Genomic DNA, 19034 nt, shown 5'->3' with positions numbered 1-19034 from the left:
AAGACCTGTTCCCACACCCCAGGCCCTCCTCAAGACAATGCTTGCTGATATGCCCATCAATAAGCTGCAACCATTTGTCTGTCAAACGTCCTCAGAGAATAGAAGGAAATCCTTTGCATTTATAAACCCTGGTGAACGCTCTGCAGCTTGGCCTCACAAGGGCACTCACACCAGTTGGCAGCTTTATCCTCCACTCACCATCAGCATCACTGTTCTTAATTTTCTTGGGCATCTCAAGTTAGACCTAAACCTTACTGAGTTCTACGGGAAACGCTGCCAAGGAGACTTAGAGTTCTGTACTACTTCACGTTAACCAACAGCCTTCTCCTGAAAGTCCCCAGCCATTTGAGTAGTTAAAACACTTTTAAAGCACAAGTTTATTTTGTCACACTAGTAATTAACTGGTTAATTACTTCTCATCGATTTACTTTTAAATTTCACTAGGACATCAAGTCTGATTTTGGAATTCCAACAGAAGACAATGCTGTTGACTCAACTGGAGAATAAAAGTGCTGTCTTAGCAAAAACTTTTGAAAAAGGAAGTCTCTTAATTCTTCTCTGGGCCACCGTGAAAACAAGTGTGATTAAAGTGATTGTAGTTCTTCAAATTCAGTGAAGCATAATGGCTTCTATAATCTTCACCAGAAGCATACCACCAAATGAGTGTTTTTTTGACTTAACAAACCCTCCAACTCAGGATACCCTGTTAGAAAGGATTTCCTGTAATTCTCTGGGAACATGCAATAGAGGAAAATTCACAGAATCTAAATTTCTGAAAAATATACAATTTAACTCAACTACACTTCTTCAAATTCTTAATCTTGGTAAAAAACTTTGTTATCCAAGTTCTTGATTTTCTTTCTAATCCTCTCACTAATGTTTAAATCATTCTTCCCTCAACATAGGTCTTAATTCTAGAACTTCACATTTATCAATGTTTTTTCTATCACAGTAGATTGAGAATACTGCCATCTCACTCAGTTCTTTGATTAATTAATTCAGTCCAAATGCGGAGCCCTTCAAGCAAGAGTCTGACTAGTACAACTCTTCGACAGAAAAGCAAGTTCTTACAAGACATTAAACTGAAGGAGGCAAGTAGACCTTATCAGTTTTCAGCTGTTTCCTAATGTCACCATGAATGACTGGCATCCTATGATGATTAGCATCTTTAGAAGTTTCCTCTCTAGAAGAGACTGCTTCTGACCTTCTGTTAGCAAACAGCCCTTGCCAGGATGAAATGTTTGTTGGAAATGCCCAGTTGTTAATCAAACACTCGCATGTAATATTTATTTGTAATTAAGTGGGGCAGCCCGCCAGATGTTAAACATTTTTTTTTCCCTTTAGAGAAGACACCCGAAGAGTCAATCAAATACTTTAGTAGCTACCACGAGCCACAGCTTTTCAAGGCCCTCAAGCAATACAGTTCTGAGACGCTGGCTGCTGGTGCTCCTTCCCTCTGGAACAGCACACCTTGCAATGTCATCTTCCTTTTCTCTTATCAAGAGAGTTGTATCCCAACCTGCCACTCTTTTTTTTCAACAATAACGCAACCCTTAATTTTAACTAGGTACAGTTGTTCCTCAGTATTATCCGGAGGTTGGTTCCAGGAGGCCCCCGTAGATGCCCAAATCCCAGGATGCTCAAGTTCCTTGTATAAAATGGTGCAGTACATTAAATATAATCAGCCCTCCACATCCACATGTTTTGAATTCACAGGTTTCATGTCCGCGGATTCAGCCAACCAACCTTGATCCTCGGTTGGCTGAATCTGCAGATGTGATACCTGGGGACACAGAGGGCCGACCACATATAGCCACCCATAATGAAGATGACATCTCTCAGGGCAACAAGACAGAGGGAGTTTGGGTCCCTATGAGCAGAGAGCTCCCTACTCGTCCTGGACCTACTCAGACCTGTAAGTCCTGTGTCCCCCATCCCCCACCCTTGCAGCCGAGCCCAATCCTAACTCATACCCCAAGTGTACTATGAGCATGAGATCTGAAGCCAGTCTGTTGGGCACAGATCCGAGGCTGCCATTGATTAGCTGAGTGTCTTTGGACAAGTCATCTGTTTTTACACCTCAGTTTCCTCATCTATGAAATGGGAATGATTGCACATATTCAAAGTGCTTGTGTGCATGAAATTAGTAAATACATGCAAAGCCTCTGGAACATTGCCTGAGCTAGTCAGTACTTCCTTGGTACAACAGGGAACTACACGACAGGAGGCAAATGGGAACCAGAGGTAAAGCTTCGTGACCACCACCCTAGCCCTCACACTGCCTTTCATTCTCCCCGTACCTGCTGCCCAGATGCCCTGCCCCTTCCAGTCTCCTTGGTCCTTATTTAGAATTTCCCCTCTATTCCTTAGAGCAGACTTCCCTCACTGCAATCCCTCTTCAGTCTGTTTCTCCTCACAAAAAATTCTAGCCTCTGTGAATTTACCACTGTGTTATTTTTCCTGTTGTGAGAATTTAAGTATATGCATATTTCCAGATTTCCGTTGGGGAGATTTAGAAAGAAGAGGGGCTGTGATGGAGGAGGAAGGGAAATAAAGCAGACGGCAGCTTGCAGAGGGGTGAAGGAGGCCAAGTCAGAGCAAAGAGAACTCTGTGTGGACTTGGGGGTTCGCTGGAGGGGAGGGGACCCAGACGTGTCATGCAGGAAAGGGCTCAAGGGTGTACGTTCGGGTACAAAACTATCAGAGTTAGAGCTAATGTTTTGAAACCCTCTGTGCTATGGAAAGGGACTGAGCTTTGCTGAGGTTATAGGTTATCCAAAGCTTTATTCACCTCCTCAAATTCCAGGCTAATCTGTCTCAGAACAAGGTGTGGCCTTGGAAATGGAGGGCAACTCCTTCAAATCATGAAACTGAGAAGGCCCTTCCATGTGTCCGACCAGTGATGGAGAGGAAGACTAACCTTGCATCTAAACCTAGTATGAGAAGTGATGTGTTATTGACAAGACGGGTTATGACCTCAGAACTTATTAGGGACCCTGATGTGCCTGACAGTAATCTTACCTAGATGGGCATCTAAAGTGTGACCCAGTCATTCATTCAGGGGTTGGTAGAAACAGAGCTCTAATTTTGGAGAGGTCACACAACCATCTACAGTAACAGCAGAGCACAAAACCTGAGTTTTATGGAACTATCTTTGTCTAGTGTTTACTCAAAAGACAAGATAGAACTATGAGGATTTTGTTTTTTTTTTTTGGCGGTACACGGGCCTTTCACTGCTGTGGTCTCTCCCGTTGCGGAGCACAGGCTCCGGATGCGCAGGCTCAGCGGCCATGGCTCACGGGGCTAGCCGCTCCGCGGCATGTGGGATCTTCCCGGACCGGGGCACGAACCCGTGTCTCCTGCATCGGCAGGCGGACTCTCCACCCCTGTGCCACCAGGGAAACCCCCAAGGATTTTTTAAAGTGTCATTAGAAGTTAAAGCTCTTCAAATGGATGCGCAAAAGGGCAGCAGTACTTCCCAGAAGTAAAACCAAAACACTGCTTTGCCATTGCACAGTAGACCACAGCAAAAGCAAGAAAAACTGAAGAGCCAATCTGGACAGAGAGAGTGAGAGAGTGTGGACGGAGGGCCAGGGAGGCCTGGGAAGGCAGCAGTGTGGAGGGCCAGCTTCTGCTTGGTAGCCTCTTGCCTCCAAGCAGCCTCTGGGGGCCTTTCCCCCCTGGCTTGGGAACTCTCACCTTGGAAATTGCCAATGACAGTGGCTTGCAACAAGAGAGAGAGCACAACTGTCCATTAAACAGCTGCTAAAGGCCAAGCACAGTTAAACAGTTTATCCACTACATGTTCATAACTACCCTCTACAGTAGTTACAATTCTCCTCCATTTTATGAAAGAAGAAATAGCTTATAAGTAGTACAGCTCATATTCAAAGGGCAGTCCATTCAACTCTAAAAATATGTACCATGCTAACTTCATTTCCTGTTCAAGAAGGGAGGAGGAGTGGAATTTCAGACTCCTCCGAGGCCAGAGAGGCAGGTTCAAAGACAACCTATCCTGGGCTTCCCTGGTGGCGCAGTGGTTGGGGGTCCGCCCGCCGATGCGGGGGACGCGGGTTCGTGTCCCGGTCCGGGAAGATCCCACATGCCGTGGAGCGGCTGGGCCCGTGAGCCACGGCCGCTGACCCTGCGCATCCGGGGCCTGTGCTCCGCAGCGGGAGAGGCCACAACAGTGAGAGGCCCGCGTACTGCAAAAAAAAAAAAAAAAAAAGACAACCTATTCCAAGTTAGAACTCCAAAGGTATCTGCTCATTAAAAGACATTGACATTTCTTTTATTATCCCAAGATCACAATCACCATTTATCATATTTTTATGGAATTGTCTTCCAAAAATGAAATTTCAGAACACAACTTAGCCACGCATTCATTTAAACATTACAGTGTGTCTTATGTACTTGGGATGTGGCAGTGAACAGAACAGGCCAAAAAACTCGAGCTCTGATGGAAATTTGACTATGGACAGAGAAAGAGTTGACATTAGGGAACTACTATTATTTTTATTAGGTGTATTAATTGTGTGGTGGTGATATGGAAAAGTGTGTTCTTATCTGTTGGAAATGCATATTGAAATATTTATGGGTACAGTAACATGATATCTGGGATTTGCTTTTACTACTTCAAAGTTGGGGAAGGGGGTTCATGGGGAAACAGATGAAACAAGATTGGCAAAATGTTTATAATTCTTGAATCTGGAAGATGGGTACATGGGGGTTCATTATGCTATTTTCTCTACTTGTGTTTAGTTGGAAATTTCCTTAATTCGAAGATGCATTCCTCCCTCCATGGAGCTTTAAAGATAAACAGTAATTCCTGGTGTATCTATCAGGCAGATATGTGTGCTAATCAGGAAAATAAAGCAGGAAGGGAGTGGGAAATGCTGAGAGGAGGGTGGATAAATATAGTATTTCTACACGCAAGCAGTATTTATTTATTTTATACACGTAAGTTAATAAGGCCTGGATGAGTTGATAACTGCATCAAGATAAGGCCTTAAGGGGTTTCCCTGGTGGCTCAGTGGTTGAGAATCTGCCTGCTAATGCAGGGGACATGGGTTCGAGCCCTGGTCTGGGAGGATCCCACATGCCGCGGAGCAACTGGGCCCGTGAGCCACAACTACTGAGCCTGCGCTCCGCAACAAGAGAGGCCGCGATAGTGAGAGGCCCGCGCACCGCGATGAAGAGTGGCCCCCGCTTGCCACAGCTAGGGAAAGCCCTCACACAGAAACGAAGACCCAACACAGCAAAAATAAATAAGTAAGTTAATAAACTCCTACCCCCAACATGTTCTTTAAAAAAAAAAAAAGATAAAGCCTTAATACACAGGAAGTTGAATAAAATGGTAATTAAAAGACAGGCGGTTTTCTGAGAAAGAAGAGCAATTTGAGTTTCCTTAAAGAGGCCCATTTAAAAGATATGTTAACGAAAACGATGGCGAACATTTGCCTGACTTTTTCTCTATGTTGGACCTAGGTTTTGCAAACATATTAAAGAATGATTGGCTTTGATCTTCATCATAACCCCAGAAGCTGGTGCTGTTTCCCTCATCTGTAAGTCGCTGCCCCTTAGCTTAGGGGGGCTAAAAGTCTGTGCAAGGTCATGAAAACTCTAAGTGATGCAACCCAGTTTGAATCCAGGTAGCCCAGCGCCAGAGTCTGAACGTTTAACTGTCATACCACACCACCTATTGCGATGGATAAGTAGCATCTGGACAAAGGAAGGGTAAAAGATTAGACCTAAATATCAAGCGTTGTCTTGATATTTTCTGAGTGGTGCCGTGGGTACTGTGGAGGAATAAGGCAGATAGGGGAGAACAGCCAAGAGTAAGGTTGTCAGGGCTGGATGGTGCTAGAGCAGACACTGCAGGCAAGAGGCCCAGGTGGACCTCCAAAGGAAGCTTCTTCCGAAGCCCAGGAGGATGAGGGCAGGGATGGAGGGTGGAGGAAGGTGGAGTCATAAGGCAGGTTCTCCACCACTTCTACTCCAACACACCCACCCATCCCCACACACCACACCTGAGGCGCTGATCTCGTTCTAGAACATGGTGCAACAGTATCAGACTGCAACCAGAATTTACCTGACTTAGAGGCAAGAGGTGGCAATTGCCGAGGTGATATTGATTTATTCGAAAAGTGAAGCTTCTCTCTGTGCTGAGCACTGTTCTAAATCATTGGAAATACAGCGTGAACAGCACAGGACCTCTCTCCTCATGGAAGAACAGACAAGAAACAACTATATCCTTTGTTAAGCGTTCTTAAATGCTATGCATACAAATGAAGTAGGGTAAGAAGGCTACAGCGGCCTCCAAGGTACGGAGGCTGCCGTTTTCTAGAGCACCATCAGGAAGACTTCTTTGATAAGGGGACACTTGAGCAGGGGACTGAAAGGAGTGAGACAGTGAAGCTTTGATATCCAGGGAAGAATGTTCCAGGCAGAGGTCATGAAAACACTCTGAGGCCGGGGCTTGTCTGGCATATTTGGGACCAGCAGAGGGGCACGTGGGGAGGGGCAGGTGGCAGATCAGAGTGAGAGCGCGGGGCAGGGGTCCCACTGCGGGGGCTCGGAGGCCGTTCTGTGGATTGGCTTCTGACTCTGAGTGAAATGGGAAACCATTCGAGGAGTCTGAATTAGGATCGCTTTGGCTGAGGGGGCGTGGGGCTGAGCCAGGAGACCAGTTAGGAGCCTACTGCACAATCCAGGCAGAGAAGGCAGCTGGACCGGACCAAGGGGCAGCAGTGAAGACTGAGAAGTCATAGGATTCTGGATATTTTGGAGGAAGAGCCCAGTTTGCCTATGGATTTGACCTGAGATATTAGAGGGAAAACATGACCAGAGAAACACCAAAGGCTCTCTACCTGGGACTTGTATCTCCACCTGAAGTTCTACTGTCAACCTTTCTGTTGGGTTAAGCCATTAGAAGAGGTCTCTATGACAACACGTTCACTGGTCAGATTTGTATTCTAGATACATCAATCCATGCTGGCTCACCAACTGTGCTAGTGGGCTAGGCAAGCGAGGAGCATCTGAACGGATGGGAAGGGGACACGAATAAGTGAATATGGACGGAGGACTGTTTAGGAAGTCATTGCTGACTGATTTGACAAGGCAGAAAAGGAAAAAAAAATGGCTTGTCCTGACCAATGAATTGTGGTGCTATTAACTAAGAATTGGAAAAGGAGGGAAAAGAAACAACCCCAGGAAGTTAGAGGTGGGTCTGGAAATGGAGATTGTGAGCCCAGTTCTGGGTGGGTGACTTTAAATCAATTGTGCAAAAGCCAACAGATAAATCTCAGAAGGCATATGAATAAGAGTGGGAGGCTCAGGCCGGCTGCTGCACAGTGTTTCTCTGGATTTATTTTGAAACACAACAGGCCCTCACTATTTGAGCCAGAAAACTTAAATCAGAATAGTTTGAGAGCTATTTCATTTGATTATTTTCTAGTAGGCAGAGCCACTAACTGGCTGACGTTCCAGTTCCGAGTCAACCTGCCGCCTCTGCCAGAATCCTCTCTGTACCGCTGCTGCTCCCAGCTGAAAGAGAATTAATCAGATTCTGTCACGCCCCTGCCTCAAACCCTCCAGTGGCTTTGCACGGCGCTTTTTTTTTAAAAACTTTATATTTTATATTGGAGTATAGTTGATTAACAATGTTGTGTTAGTTTCAGGTGAACAGCAAAGTGAGTCAGTTACACAGATACCTGTATCTATTCTTTTTCAAATTCTTTTCCCAATTAAGTTGCTGCAGAATACTGAGCGGAGTTCCCTGTGCTATGCAGTAGGTCCTTGCTGGTTATCCGTTTTATTTTATTTATTTATTTATTTTATTTTTATTTTTTTGCAGTACGTGGGCCTCTCACTGTCGTGGCCTCTCCCATTGCAGAGCACAGACTCCGGACGCGCAGGCTCAGCGGCCATGGCTCACGGGCCCAGCCGCTCCGCGGCATGTGGGATCTTCCCGGACCGGGGCACGAACCCGTGTTCCCTGCATCGGCAGGCAGACGCCCAACCACTGCGCCATCAGGGAAGCCCTGGTTATCCGTTTGAAATACAGCAGGGTGTACTTGTCAATCCCAAACTCCCTAACTATCCCTCCCCCCGCCCCACCCTGGTAACCATAAATTCATTCTCTAAGTCTTGTGAGTCTGTTCCTGCTCTGTAAAGAAGTTCATGTGTATCACTGCTTCTAGATTCCTCGTGTAAGCGATACCCTCCGGGTATCATACGCTATTTCTCTTTTAAGCCACGGTAAAGACCTTCAATATTACAAAGACCTACGAGACTCAGGCCCCACCTCCCTCTCCACCTTTGCCTCACGCTTTCTTCTGCCTCCCTTGTTCACTCACAGCCTGCTTTTCTTTCCCTAGAACTCATGGATCTTATGTCTCTCTTAGGGCCTCCACACGTATTTTTCTTCTCTCTGCCGAGAATGTTCTTCCCTCGTGTCTTCTTAAGGTCACTTCTTATTATACACATCTTGGCTCGAGGTAACCAGCTCAGACAGGCCTTTCTGACCACCCAAGCAAATAGCATGCCACTCCCCGGCCCCAACCCATTTCCCTCTTTTCTTTTCTTTAAAGCACTCATCGCATGGCTTTTCCCCCTTCACCCCAGATTTGGTCTGTTTTGTTCATCACTGTATCCCCAGAATTCAGGAAATTATCTTTGTTGAATACACGAATTCTAATCTGAATTCCCGAGTGTAATGTATAGTCTGTCTCTACTACAGTAAAAACCAATGGAACAAAGTGTTTCTCTTCCCTCTCTCTTACGTTTGCCTCAGGAGAAAGGCTGTTCTTCCACCACTGAGATGTTTTTTCTCAGTTATTTTCATGTTGGTTTATTGTTCCAGACGTCTAGTAGCAGGGAATAAACCTTAAGTGTGACACCCAGTAAACATAGTAAAAGAGCCACTATTTACCAAGGGCTAATTATGTACTGGGTGCTATATATACATTGTGCATTTAAGCCTCACAATATCTTTATTATATAGTCTTACCCCCAGGTTAGCAGGCATTTTCAAATAATGTCCAAATGACATATATAGGCTGCCTAATTCCAGACTATTCCCACATTTCAACTCTGAATATTCAGACCTTAGAAAAACAAACTTATCTCTTCCATGCACACCATTTTTCCCATAATTAATGTCACAGAAACAGTGCTTGAACTAGCATTACAATAAGTAAGCAAAGAAAGCAAGAAAGTATTAGATTTGATTGCTATATCTATTATGCATACTGAAGTATCAAGTAAGAATGTTCTCTTTTAAGAGCACGGTATTTCATTTCCAAACATTTGCAAAGTATGTTTTCTGCTCATATTAGTCATCCGAAGCCAAGGGGTTTTTTAGCATAGTTATTGCTAGCTATTATGCCTTTAGCTAATACAGAAAGGTGCTTTCTTCTTCACTTATATAAGAAGGTAAAAATAAACACCTGTTAACTTCCTATTTGGAAATTTCTTAAACTATAGGATTAGATTAGATAGTACTGCATCTTGATGTGGCAGATCATAAAGTGAAACAAATCTCTTTTTGCTCTTTAGGGGGATTCTGGATTTTGAAAGGCGTGGCTATTACAGTGCTCATCGCAACTCGATTTTTAGAACTTCATAGTATTTGCTTTCCTATCAGGATACGTTCTAAAGGGAAAGAAAGATGAAAGAAAGAGCGCTTCTCAATAATGACACTTCTGGGAAATCCTCTGGATTCCGACTTGCTCGAGGTAATGCTTCCTTGTGATTGGTATACCCATGGGCCACAGGGGTCCACATGCCTCAAAAACATTACTTTCACATTGCTTTCCTTGCCATTTTAGTGTCAAGATCAAATATCATTAAGTATTGTGATTAAATGGCAATTCCTTAGAGTTTAATCTAAACAACTGTTAAAGGAGAGAGGGGAAAAGAAGCATTTATCTCACATAGACACTGAAGAAAAGTGGAAAAAAGCCAAGACCACCAAGATTTTGCTCCATAACTATATTCCATAAGCTTACAAATATTTCCCAAAGCACTCTTCCTAGACACAGCCAAGCCTCCTCAGCCCATCTGGGCGCCCATTCCCTGTCTGTTCCCTGCCCACCTCATCACCCTTCTAGCCTCACCCTCATTAGTCCTTAGCAAGTAATTCTCTAAAAACTCTGACCTAAGGTGTGAAGGGCACGAGGTAAAGGAAGGGTTTTCTTTTTTTGTTTCTTTTTAATTTTTATTTTATATTGGAGTATAGTTTGATTTACAATGTTGTGTTAGTTTCAGGTATACAGCAAAATGATTCAGTTATCCATATACATGTATCTATTCTTTTACAAATTCTTTTCCCATTTAGGTTATCACAGAATATTGAGTAGAGTTCCCTGTGCTATACAGTAGGTCCTAGTGGTTATGTATTTTAAATATAATAGTGTGTACATGGCACTCCCAAACCCCCAAAGCGTTTTCTCTTTAAAAAATCACTTTTAAAGTCTACGTCCCCTCTAATAGGCTTCTCCTCTGCATACCCCACTCAGTAATCCGATATTCCTGATCTTGACTCTTATGCTTCATAATTCATATGTTTAGTTGATTCAGATTTTAAAAGTGTGAGAAAACTGAATACTTAAACGGTAAGCTGTTTCAGACCAGCTACCGTCTCCTCCTTTGAAGCAGCTGTAATATTTAAGCACAACATAGATGCTTAAACTAATAACAGGTTTACATGGTTAAGGGAATAAACACAGGATCGTAGATTTATGCCCCAGATTACAGCTTTTTCCTCTCTCCCAGCACATCAGAGAAGCACAGATGTTAGTGCTTGAGGACTGCCTGTAATCATACGACCATGGGAAGCTGAACTCTGCGATGGTCTCCACTCCTTCCTTGTGGCCTTGCATCTTCACACACCCTTTCCACCCCGACCAGCATTCCAGCCACAGGTCGGAGACAGCCTTAAATCATCTTGAGGCTGGACCGTGGTTAATATGCATCCCTGGAATGCCTACAAATGGCCTTTCCGTTGCATCTACTCGTTTCCAAAGACTCATATTTCAGCTAGAGTTGGCAAGGGTCTTAAAGACCCCCTATAGCATGAGGGCTTCAGTCACAGGAGAAGGTGGAGGAAGGATGTGCCTGGAAGGGAGCAAGGTCTGCATTCGCTTCCTCCGTGGCCTAGTGCTGACAGACCCTTCCCAGCCAGGCAGGGTGCAGGCAGGGAACTTTGCTGGGAGAGGGTGGGAGTTGCTGAAAGGGTCCCCAAAGAACAGACTCCAGGCGGGCAGAAGGAAAGGCACGCTCACCATGTGTGGAGCACAGGCGTGCTGACGTGTGCGCGGGACTCGAGTGACATGTTGAAATTAAAATCAAAACAGCATGAAAGCACACTTTATTACAGCTAGAAATAGCCAAGTATTGTCAAAGCTCCCATTGAGTCATCCACCCAGAAGCTGAGATCTTGGACAGAAGGGAGAGCTGGAGCAGGCTCCCAACTGGGTTCAGAAAAGGATCTTGACGAGGGAGAGAGTTTAGAGGGTGGTCAGAAAGCAAAGACTTAAGCAGTGTTTTACTCTCTAAGCAAGGAGGAGGGTGGGGAGAGAGAGGAGAACACTGCTTGGACTGTGAAAACCCAGAGACTTGCCAGAGGAGGGAAGCGGGGTGGCTCTAAAGGGAGCCCCCTCCATTTCATTATCACAGAGGACCTGCTTGGTTAGAGGAATGATCAGCCCCTTGGGATACAGAGGAGAGGAGGAGAATTTATGTTACATTAAATCTGGGAAACAGAAGGAAGTAAGCTCCAGCTAATGCCTTCATTGCCCTGAGGAAGGCCTTTCTCTGCATTAAAGATTCACACATCTCTATGGACAGCTGCCAGAAGGAATTATCGGCTGCAAGAGCTGCTGAACTTCACTCCTACCCAAGTTCAACTTCACTCCTACCCAAGTTATGTTCAGGCCAATTTCACTTCAGCAGGAGTCACCAAGACACTTTGCCCATTGAGATGACCAAAGCAAATGTTTTAAACTATTTTTAAAGCACGTTGGATCACAAATGTCTCACAATACTTTAATTTACTATATTACACCCTTTGCTAGTTCCAAGTCAAACTTTCAGACCTAAGACACAGAAGAGACAAACTCAGTTACAATGTAAACCATCGGAGCTGAACCTTGTATGCAACCATGGTGTAACACTACCTTATTCAATGGATATTTATTGAGCACTAATATTTATGCATTTCATTGCTGCTAAGATGCACATTTTTCACAGCTTAGGGATGCATCTTACAGGAGACCGTGTCAATTTTATTGACAGCATTTCTTCTCTCTTAATGGTACATTTAAAAAGGGTGTGTTTCAAAAGCATCTTAGATTTGATGAAACAGGGACTCATCAATCTCATTAAAGTTGCAGTTCAAACCTTGCCTTCTCTGACAGGCTTCCTGGAGCACCCGTCTACAGTGGCCCATCCCTTACCCTGATTCTCTCCACTTACTGATCATATCACTATGGAGACCGTGACTCTTGTATTCACTGCTATTCCTAGAGCAGCATCAGGCATCATTCCAGGGATAGTAGGTTCTCAATAGATGACCCTGGAATGAATAGAAGTTGCCATTTATTGAGCAATCACTACACGTCAGACCCTGAACTAAATGCTTGTCAGAGAAAAATAATCTCATTTATTCCTACCAATTGAGAGGTCATTCTCATTATTGACTTTAAAGATGGGGCATCAGGTAAAGTGGAGAAGCCAGGACTAGAGGTCAGCTCAGCCTGACTTCAAATCCAGACACATCGGTGCCATGCTATACTGTGCATCACATACAAAGCCTGGAAATGGGTCTGATGCTGCGAGCGGTCCAAAGAGGTGAGGCAGGACCTCTGAAGCTACAGAGAAGAATAAGACTGTTCCCCCAAACTTGAAAGGTAGTATTTGTCCACTGGGGATCCCCACATTTCTCTGTCCTTCTATATGCTTCACGTGTAAGGTCCTGTGTTAATATGGAGGTGCAGGGGCCCATGTTTCTTCCCAATAAGATCAGGAGAGGCTCCACGAAAGAGATGTATATTTAAACTTTGTATGGATGGACCCCACCATTGGTGAGAGAGAGCACAGCCCATGTAGGGCTCTGTGAGTTATCCTGAGTGAGAGAGACATAGAGTATACCTGGGAAGGTGCTAGGAGAAAAGTGAGCATGAAGGTCCTGGGTGCCATCCTGGGGGGTTTGAACTTCATTTCATATGATCAATGATCTTCGTCAATGACCCGTTTCAATGTGGACTATATTCCATCCCAGCTGAGCTTCTCTCCCTGTCCTGCATCTCACTCAAGGATGAATGTTGAAATTTGGTGCCGTCAGTCCTATGTCAACTGATCGCTACGTCTAACAGAGACCTCTAAGCCCAGTGTAGAGAAAATAAAGAAGAGTGACTGGAAAAAACAGTAACACAGGAGATTTGATTATAAGTCAGTCTATAGAGAGTCAGCTTAGATAGAGCCTATGAAATTTATCATTTGGGGGCTCCACAAAAATACTAAAGGATATCACAGACAGAATATTTCATTTAGGACACAGTTGGCAAACCACGGCTGCCATATTTTTTTCTTTTTTTGGTTTACTAACACTTGTTTAGATTTTCAGTTTTTTTTTTTTTTTTTTTTTTTTTTTTTTTTTGCGGTACGTGGGCCTCTCACTGTTGTGGCCTCTCCCGTTGTGGAGCACAGGCTCTGGACGCGCAGGCCCAGCGGCCATGGCTCACGGGCCCAGCAGCTCCATGGCATGTGGGATCTTCCCGGACCGGGGCACGAACCCGTGTCCCCTGCATCAGTAGGCGGACTCTCAACCACTGAGCCACCAGGGAAGCCCCAGTTTTTACATTTTTAAAGGGTTTATATAAACAAGCAATCCCCCCTTCTACAAATCAAAGATATACGACAGGCATGTACATGGCCCACAAAGCCTAAAATACTTAACCATCTGGCTCTTTACAGGAAAAGATTCAGCACCCCCTGATCTAGAACTTCTCATCATCCTCCTCCATTTCTATTCAGAGTCAGGTCATTTAAGTCAGTGCTTAATGTGACTGGACACAGAGTGGACAATGCTAAGATCTATTTGCCACTTCAAACATTAGATTTATTGATTCCCTTTATGAAAATTCTAAAGTTTCAGCGATTATTACACTCACACACATTTCAACTTTGTCTTTGATCTTTTTAAAAGATGTCCTTCTCACACTTGAGGGCTTGCTAGCTTTTGGCCAAGTGCTGCAATGGTTTCATCTTCCTAATGCTGGTGATAAGTGGCTTCTGTAGGCTCAGCAGCACCCTGGTCATTAAAGCTTTTACCCAAATAGCTTTCTTAATTAAAGACATCAGTTTAGTACATCAAGGGGGCGTAGCTGGACTCTTTTAAAAACTCAGCCTAACATTAACACTCTTGAAGTTGCCCTTCCGCCAGGATTATATGGGAAGGGGGAAAGAAGAGGAGGGTTAGGGATTTTTTGGATCCATGAATCCAGCCTACTTTTGCTTTCCATCAAACAGTAATTCCATATTTACCAAAAGGAGATGTTTAGGTTTAGAGATTTTTACATGGCTTGTAGTTCAGCAGAGAAACAGTTCTGGGTAACTCTGTGTATACAGATTGGAAATATACTTAAACATGACTCGAACATGACAACTACACTAGATCTACAGGCAACTTCTAATCACTGGGATGGGGGTCACCCAAGCATCCATGAAGTTGTTCTGCAGCAGCTGGATGACCTGTGGCCTAGTTACTTTAACAGCAAACCCAGGTCCCCTCACTAGGATGTCCAGCCTATATTTCTACCATCTCTGCTAAAGCATCTGTTGCTTTTCATCAGCATGAGCACTACGAAGCAGAGCATGGAGCCATCTCTTAATGACTTGAAAACGGGCCCTGCAGTTAGTAAGTTCTCCTTGGCACAGATGCCCATGGCCCTGAATGCCCAACTGGTTTGGGGTCAGCTCTTCATTTTATAAAGCAAGATTGCTGCAGGCTGTGATGAAACATTAATATTTGAGATGCCTGCCACACACAAGCACTAGGCTGCTTAGGGTCTTTGTCTAGAAAATGTTTCTATTCCCATCCCTGCTTGAATACATGAACATTTTGCTTTGGAAACTATGTTCTTTTTTACGTCAAAAGAGGCAAGGGATTTTTTTCTTAAAGAGTGAACCATTACATTTAATTTAAAATATGTCCCCATGCCACCACCATTTCTAGGTAGTGAAGTTCACAGGTAAGAGAAGTGATCCTGGGTTAAATCACAGCTTTGCCAGTTGAGAGCTGTCTAACTGCCAACAAAATCACTCACTCCTGGGACTTGGTTTATCAACAATAATCATCTTGGAAGCACACAGTGCACCCACCACTTACTACAGATTAATTTGTTAATAATCATCAATGCTCAGCACCGCTCAAGAGGGAAGGGTCGCTACTTCCTAAATTTACAGAGGAAGGAATGAGCAAAGGTGAGGTAATCCGGAGAGAATGATCAACTATGACTGCTACATTTTCTCCATTATAAAATAATCCATGGCTAAATAACTTCCTTAGAGGGGTCAAGGTCGCACTGCTGTTGAGCTGCAGAGGCAAACTCCATACACAGGTCAGCTAATTCCAGAGCACTTGTTCTTAACCACTAGCGCTTGCACACATCTTTAAGATGTAGGGGCTTGGCTAGATCATCCAAGATCCATCTAGTTTTACTGTTCCATGGATATAATAATCTCGCCTGCATGAGGATTCACAGATGGCAGCTGTTCGAAAGACCAACTACTCGCAAAGGGGGAGGGAAGAGAAATCTGTACAAAGTGGATTGCAGCCTTTAAAAATCAGAGCATATGGGCCTCCCTGGTGGCGCAGTGGTTGAGAGTCCGCCTGCCAATGCAGGGGATACGGGTTCGTGCCCCGGTCTGGGAGGATCCCATATGCCGTGGAGCGGCTGGGCCCGTGAGCCATGGCCGTTGAGCCTGCGCATCCGGAGCCTGTGCTCCGCAACGGGAGAGGCCACAACAGTGAGAGGCCCGCATACCGCAAAAAGAAAAAAAAAAAAAAAAAAAAAAAAATAAAAATCAGAGCATAGATTCAGGAATTGCTTTATAGTTTACTAAGGGCTCAAAAGATTTAGTGCTACTCAAGCATTTCCTGTGTTTATGTGTCAGACTACAAACCATTAAATCACTTAAAAAGTCATAGCCTCAAAAAGGAGGAGAACAAAACAGCACTGGTTATTCTTTCTTTTGAAAACTTACTTCGCCACTTCCTAGCAATTTGTTTAAAAAAATGATCGTTTAATCTTTTTGAAGCACAGACTGAGTCTCCCAGGGAAATATTTAAGCTTGTATTTGGTAACATCGTCCATGTTAAAGTCACTGAAGGAAGCTGGTGCCCATGGTGAGGATGGAGATGAGCAGGAAAAAAAACCATCAAGGGAAGCAGGATTCAGGCATGGGTCTGACTGCCAGGTGACCGTTTCTCACTGCGCCTTGCCCTTCAGTGGAAGGCTTCAGGGAGAGCTATACCAGGGAAAAGGCAGGTCATGCATAAGGTCAGCTGTTGATGACCTTATGAGGATGATGCCAATGAGGAAGGAGAACTCTGGGGAAACGTTTCTTCGGGGGCGTTGGTGGCTTAGACACCAGGCTTCAAATAGGACCAAAAGCAAAGTGAGGAATTGGGAAGTCAGACTCAAAGATGAGAAAGGACCATAATATCAAACCATCACTTTTGTATCTAAATCTTAAATACAGGAGACCAAACAAGTACCACGGGGTGGGAGTGGTGCGGTCAGGAGTGAGCTTGAAGCTTTAGAAACTCTCTGGTTCCTCTAAATCACTTCACAAGGGAGAAGCCAAGGCCACCAGAGGTGGAGCAGCTTGCTCAGGTCTGACTTGGCAAAGATGAAATTAGAATGGAGTTTCTTATTCCCAGACACGATGAGCCTGGAAATGTTTTAATAGCGTTTAATCAAAATCCAAAGTCCATAAATTCTTTAAAAGTATACAGAAACTGGGCGGCCCGGAGAGGCTGATTTTAACACTTGATAACTGTGTTTATAGCATTACACGATCTCTCTAGGCCTGGAATTCTGTTCGAAGACGAATCTGACCCAGAGTCAACATGCTGATCTCCTGGTTTAAATACGAAAACACAAGGAAGTTCTGTACCCAGTTGTCGGAAAACCCCCAAACCAACTCTCCCTCTGCGATCGACCTTGTCTTCCGCGATGCCTGCTGCAAACAGCCTTCCCCCGGACTCACCCTCTACAATTTCAAAACTATGTGCAGTAGCCTTGGCCACCTGAGGGTGGTACAAAGGGAGGGTTAAGGACCAGAACTTAATGAAATACCGGCTCTACAAACAAGACTCCACCAGAGCGTTTAAAAAGTCATCCACCTCATTGTTTCCCAGGAACGGAATGAAATGCCACAGCTTAACGACTTTTCCCGATTAGAACCTCCCTAGGCTTCTGATTTAAGAACCAAAGTCTCACCAGAGGACACAAAGCGCGGGTGGGGGGTGGGGGGAGGGGGAGGTGCTGCGGGCATCACCGCAGACCCTGGCTGTCCTCCGAGGCCAGGAAGGTCGGCAGAGTCCCCGTGGACCAGGTGTTACATCGACCCCATGATGGACCGGCCACCGGCTTTCGACACCGCCCCCCCCGCTCCCCCCGGGGGGACGTATTTGCAGAGCTGGGACACCAAGGCTAGATCTACAAAGGCAGGGATCCTGCCAGCCATACGCGCCACAGAGCCCCGGCCTCCGACTCCCACCGCGATTCACCGCTCCTGGGGGCCCAGGCGCCCGGGCCCGGTGGTGGGGAGCTGACCGAGGGCGGCGGGCGCTCAGGTCCCGTTTTCCGACTGTGCCGTTTGGGCTGTGAGGGTTGGGTTGGTAACGCTCCTGCGCGCACTAAGGAGCCCCTTCTCCGCCGCAGCACCCGGTGGAGGGACGGGAGCGCCAGGGACTCGGGGGCCGGCGCTCGGGGACGCGGAGCCCGGAGCCGGGCGGCGGCGGCGGCGGCGGCGGCGGGTCGCCCCCTCCGGCCGGCGGCGGGCAGGGGCGGGCCCGGGTCCCGGCGACGGCGCGCTCCCCCGACCCCGCCGGCCCCCACCCGCGAGGATGCGCGCGGGGGACAGGAACCCGGTACCGCGCTCCGCTCGCCTCCACCTGCGGATCTGCGGCGCCGGGCCGAGGGTGCCCCGGGCCCCTTCCCCTTCCCCGGGGCTCCCGGCCGAGCGGTCCCGTCCCTGGAAAAGGACCCGGTGTCCAGGGAAGCGGGCGCTTACCCGGGGAGAGGCGGCTCCCGGCACGGGCCGCCCTCGCACGTCGGCCCGGGAAGGTGCGGCTGCGCTGCGCTGCGCCGGCTCCGGCGCCCGCCGAGCGCCCTGCACCGCCGCCCCGGCTCGGACTTCCTCTTCCTCGGCTCGGCCCCGCCGCTCGGCCGCTCTCCCCGCTCGGCGGCCGCGCCCCGACCCGCCCCTCCCGGCGCAGGGATGCGGGCCCCGCCGCCGCGAGCAGCGGATCTGCGGTGCCTCCTCCCCTCTGCCGGGGCGAGAACGGTGGGGAGGTGGAGGGGGAGAGAGAAGGAGAAAGAGATTAAGCACTTGGACTTGTCTCTGGAGCGTTGCCAAAGAGAGCAGTCAAATTACAGCCCCCGGGGGAAAAATTACAAAAAAAAAAAAAAAAAAAATCCCTGCTACTGTTTTCGTAGACACATGACTTTTCTTCATGTTCCGGGATCCTCAGGTTTAGCTTTCTCTTAGACGTGATAGTTTCCCATACGATTTTGTAAAAATAATACACCGAATGATTAATTCGACATTTTAGTAGTAACACAGAAGCTCTGGGGTAATAATATGTACCAAGAGGGAGGAAGCTCACTGTTTTTCAGGCGTCATTACCCTAATGACCTCAGTTAATGTACCAACTAACCTTTGCTTAGAGAAAGTAAAAGTGGAAAGGGAGGCAAAGAAGACTAATCTTTGAAATAGCCAGATAGGTGTTTAAAGGCACC

At 46.2% G+C, this 19034-nt stretch overlaps 1 protein-coding gene across 2 annotated transcripts in view; it reads right to left on the bottom strand.

Annotated features, from left to right (window-relative positions):
* PLEKHG1 (pleckstrin homology and RhoGEF domain containing G1) overlaps nt 1-18436 on the bottom strand; it is a 232287-nt gene extending 213851 nt beyond the window's left edge. The window contains exons 1-2 of one of the 2 annotated variants that reach the window (XM_081251047.1): nt 18307-18392; nt 12478-12577 (exon numbers count right to left, since the gene is read on the bottom strand). The gene's annotated coding sequence lies outside the window, so the exon portion shown is untranslated. Of the gene's footprint in view, nt 1-12477; nt 12578-18306 lie in introns of both variants that reach the window. The other variant, XM_081251048.1, reaches the window with a different exon arrangement.
* Between the last annotated feature and the right edge of the window lie 598 nt (nt 18437-19034).

The sequence above is a fragment of the Mesoplodon bidens genome (genome assembly GCF_964165515.1).
Source record: "Mesoplodon bidens genome assembly, chromosome: 12".
NCBI lineage: Eukaryota > Metazoa > Chordata > Mammalia > Artiodactyla > Ziphiidae > Mesoplodon > Mesoplodon bidens.
The sequence above is the reverse complement of the archived record's forward strand: the minus strand, read 5'-3'. Positions and strand labels throughout refer to the sequence as shown.